At 37.2% G+C, this 5,091-nt stretch overlaps 1 non-coding gene across 1 annotated transcript; it reads left to right on the plus strand.

Annotated features, from left to right (window-relative positions):
• Positions 1 to 641: 641 nt before the first annotated feature.
• Positions 642 to 729, plus strand: SETTUDRAFT_t1. Its single transcript has one exon. It is a non-coding gene; the product is annotated as a tRNA-OTHER (tRNA).
• Positions 730 to 5,091: the final 4,362 nt, after the last annotated feature.

Below are 5,091 nucleotides of genomic sequence, written 5' to 3' on the forward strand. Positions count from 1 at the left end.
AGTTGTGTTGTTAAGACATAACGCGTTGTAGTATCAACGTCGACGCGTTAGTGGGGAGTGACCGACTCGCTTGGGTGACCGACTCGCTTATGAACCACGTTAAATAAAATAGTGAAATTTAAAAATATCTTATAGTTTTTTCAATCAAGTTTTAACTTTCTGAATATAACTTCTATTACGTCTAAAGGTTATACTCCAATCATAAGTAAATATTATAATATTATTACTAGTTTTATAAATCATACTATTGAAACTAGTAGTAATTATAAATAAAGATTAAGCGGTTATAGTGTTACTATGTTTCTAAGTCTTACGAATACTATTATTAATATTATAGACAATTAATATAATGCAAAAACAATATTTAAGTTATAATATAGAAACTGGTACTTATTTGTATTCTTTAGAATCTAGTAATAATTTATAAGATAATAATAATAGCACTTAAGGAAAATCAGTAGGTGAGAATAATTGTATGGATTTATTATATTATAGACTAAGGTATATATATCTAAACGTTATAAAGTACTTAGTTAGTAATGATAAAGGTGTAAAATATGATTTAGAAGATATAAAAACGAGTAGGGTTACTATAGATAATTAGATTACTTGTATATAAGCTGAATTAACGTAGTTCACATGGGGGGATGGCGCAGTGGTGGAGCGCCTAGAAAATTTTCTGCTGTCTCACGTCAGCAAAGATCGAAGGTTCGAATCCTTCTCCCCTCACAACCATATTTATAGTCCACCCACATGAGAGAGTTACTCATTAAACTACCTATTCGACTAAGAGAGTTACTCGTTAAAACTTGAGAGGAAGACTCATTTAAAGTGAAAGATCTAAGAGAGTTACTCACTAAAAAACTACTAGGCTACGAGCCTCACCTTCATTTAAATAACCCCCTACATTGTACCTACTCAATTTGTACCTAGATTAAATTCTAGCCTGCGTAGTTACTTGCAGGCCTTAAGCCTGCACGTCTTATATAGCCCTTTGGGCTGAGAAAGGATGTTAAACTACAATAATAATAATAATAATAATAATAACGTAGTTCACAAGCGAGTCGCTCACCCAAGCGAGTCGCTCACACCCCACCAGCGCGTCGACGTCGAGACTGCAACACGTCATGTCTCAACAACGTCAACATTTATTAGCCTATCCTGAATCAGATCTTCAGCTTGCTCTTTTTAATATCCAATCGCAACGTGTTTAAAGCTAAAGACGTGCTGCCTCTATCTATAACGTGCCTCAAAGAACCCTATCTGACCAACGCGCTGGAAAGCGCTCTTGACGCAACTGCGAACCAAATTCAAAGCGCCTAAATAAGCTAGAAGAGGAGGCTATTGTTAGGCGTATTCTTGAAGAGTCTACGCGAGGATTTGCCCCTATAAAGGCTGAGGTTCGAGCAATAGCTGATAAACTATTAGAGGAGCGTGGTGGCAACCCTGTTGGCAAAAACTGGGTTGACAACTTTGTTAAGCGGACTCCTGAGCTCCGTACGCGCTAGAGCTGTCCCTATAATCACCAGCGAGCCGCCTGCGAGGATCTAGTGGCTATCCAGCGCTGGTTTGACTTAGTCCAGGCGACAAAGCAGAAGTGGGGTATTGTGGACGATGATATCTACAACTTTAACGAAACTGGCTTTATAATAGGCAAGATTTTATCATAGTTAGTTATTACAGGCTTAGAAGGATATAAGAAAAAGAAACAAGTACAGCTAGGCAACCGTGAGTAGGTTACTATAATCTAAGGCGTGGGCGCGTTGGGTCGCTAAATACCACCCTTCGTTGTCTTTGCGGGCAAGGTGCTTATTAACATCTAGTTTAAGGATTTGCCTGCTAACTAGGTTCTTGAAGTTAGTCCTAATGGCTGGACGAATAATTAGCTTGGTCTTGCCTGGTTAGAGCACTTTGATACCCATACAAAGAGGCATACTGTGGGTGGGTATCGACTGCTCATTATCAAGGGCCATGAGAGCTACTGCTCTATCGATTTTTGAGATCTTTGCAAGGAGAAGAATATTATTCTTCTCTGCATGCCTCCACACTCGTCTCACCTGTTGCAGCCCCTTGACGTCGCCTACTTCTCGCCGTTGAAGCGCAAGTATGGCGACGCTGTTTCAGGCTTGGCACGCAACCGCACCCACTATATTAGCAAGGAAACCTTCCTACCAGCCTTTAAGGCTGCTTTTGAGCAGTCTATCACGAAGGAGAATATCCAAGCTGGCTTCAGAGATGCTGGTCTAGTCCCACACGACCCACAGGCTGTGATATCTAAGCTTGATGTAGTGGTGCAGACACCTCGTCAATCACCACGACGGGTAGCTGCCTGGCAGGCGCAGACACCACGCAACGCGCGCGAAGTTAAGTCTCAAATTAGTCTTATTCAAGAGAGCGTGAGAAAACGCCGTGGATCTTCTGCTAATTCACTCACTAGGCAGATCGCGCAGCTAAGTAAGGGGGCCCAGCAAATGGCACATAGAATGACGCTTGTGATAGAGGAAATGGGTACGCTTCAAGCGGCTCTTAACGAGTTAAATAAGCGTAAAAGCCGCAAGCGGCGATACGTACGGACAGAAGAGACTCTTACTATAGGCGAAGTACAAGAAGTATTAGCTGAACAGGCGGGTAGCAGTCGTGGTGATGGTGAGAGTGCGTCGAAGAGGGTGCTAGGAGAGCGGCGGTGCGGGCGTTGCAAGCAGACTAGACACAACGCTCGTACCTGCGCAGTTAAGATAGATAGTGCAAGTGATAGTAGCGATTCTGATCATTAATTTAGTATATTGCAATAGTTTATTAACTGTGATAAAAGGCTGTGATAACGTGTTGAAGTTGACGCGCTGGTGGGGAGGTGTCCGCTCGCTTGGGGTGTCCGCTCGCTTGGGGTGTCCGCTCGCTTATGAACCACGTTATACAGAGGGTTGACAGTAAAAGAACGTGATAGAAAAAACGCTAATTTTTAATCTACTATATCTCAGCTAATAAAATAGCTAGAAATAAGTGGGGCGGTGGTTTGAAAAGCTAAGATCTAGTAGTCTAGCGTAGTGGACCCACTTTGTGCTGAGTAAGCAGCTATATAGTAATATATACACGAAAATATAGATAAAGAAAATTTATAAATTGTATAGTAATATCAAAATAGCTTCTAGTATATATCATGTTCTAGATTAGGTATAGATTATAGAATATATTAAGATCTTATACTCAAGAGATTCATAGCTATATTTACTACCTTATATTAAAAGTTATTTGAAACATAAAAAAACAAATGAATATTTTATATTAGCTATAGGTATTCTAAGTATAAATCTAGTTTCTAACTTCAGTATAGTATAACATATTCTATTTTCAGACCTATATCCAATTTTAGTATCAACTTATAAATGAATTATAGCTAATAAAAATAAGTATTTACATGTATATAAATACTCAAATTCTTTCTTAGACAATGCTTACTAATACTTCCAAAAATGGTATTTTCATAATCTTAAAACTAGCTATTAGTTTATACTTATATTATAGTAGTTTTAGAACTATATCTAATCTAGAAGTTTTAAAACATTCTAAATTTATGTAAGAATAGATAGTTAGGTTATTCTTATATAAAAGAGATATACATTATAACTGACTATAAGTCTTTATAGTCTGTTATAGCTTAGGTAAATTCATGAGTGTCCAAAACACAAAATGTAAAATAATGTTATACCTACTTCATAAAAGCTTTTTCATTGTTAATCTCATATAGCTTATATACACTATTATAATATTTTATACATTTGAATAAAAAGATACTATAAATAAAAAGTAACCTAGTAATAGATTTCAGTTGTTTCTTCTCTATATTCTCGTGTATATATTACTTTCTAGCTGCTTACAAAGCAAAAGTGGGTCAACTACGCTAGACTACGATATATTAGCATTTCAAATCACGGCCCCACTTATTTCTAGCCATTCTATTGGCTAAGATATTGTAGATTGAAAATCAGTGTATTTTCTATCACGTTTTTTTACTGTCACCCCTTTGTATATAACAAAAAGAAGAAAGAGAGAGTCTTTGATAATACTATAAAATACGAAAAGTATTACATAAATACATCTAATATTAAGGTTATATAGATATGTAAGTAGCTACTCTAATAAAAAACATATATTTTAAATATAGAGATTAGTACTATATTACGTAGAAGGTAGTACAAGATTTAACTTTGTAAGTTTTAAGCTTTGATTTTTAAGTAGTTAATCAAACTGTAAGTTATCTAGTAACGTGGTTCATAAGCGAGTCGGCCACCCAAGCGAGTCGGGCACTTTGTACCGTCGCGTCAACTTCAACACGTTATCATAGTCTTTCATTATAGTCAATAAACTATTGCAATATACTAAATTAATTATTAGAATCACTACTATCACTTGCACTATCTATCTCAACTGCGCAGGTACGAGCGTTGTGTCCAGTCTGCTTGCAACGCCCGCACCGCCGCTCTCCTCGCACCCTCTTCGACGCACTCTTACTATTACTATAACTACTACCTACTTATTTAGCTAATACTTTTTGTTCTTTACCTATAGTAAGAGTCTCTTCTATCTATATATACTGCCGCTTGCCGCTCTTACACTTATTTGCTATATCTACAGCCTCTCAAAGAGTAGCTACTTCCTCCCTTATAAGCGTTATCTTATATGCTATTTATTAAGCCTCTTTACTTAGCTATATAACTTTCTTATTAAAAGAATTTATAGAAGACCTAGGGTAGTTTCTTACTCTCTATTAAATAGGAGTACTTTAAGCCTTAACCTTGCGCGTGTTGCGTAGTGTCTGCGCCTGCTAGGCAGCTATCTATTATAGTAATTGTACAAGTGTCTACACCACTACATTAAGCTTAGATAGCACAGCTGATAGGTTGTGTAGGACTAGACTAGCGCCTCTAAAGCTAGCTTAGATATTCTCCTTTGTAATAGACTACTTAAAAGTAGTCTTAAAGGCTAGTAGGAAGGTCTCTTTACTAATATAGTAGGTGTGGTTATCTGCTAAGCCTAAAATAGTGTTGCTATACTTACGCTTTGATAGTAAAAAGTAGGCAACGTGAAGAAGCT

This window comes from Exserohilum turcica (assembly GCF_000359705.1).
Source record: "Exserohilum turcica Et28A unplaced genomic scaffold SETTUscaffold_1, whole genome shotgun sequence".
Lineage (NCBI taxonomy): Eukaryota > Fungi > Ascomycota > Dothideomycetes > Pleosporales > Pleosporaceae > Exserohilum > Exserohilum turcicum.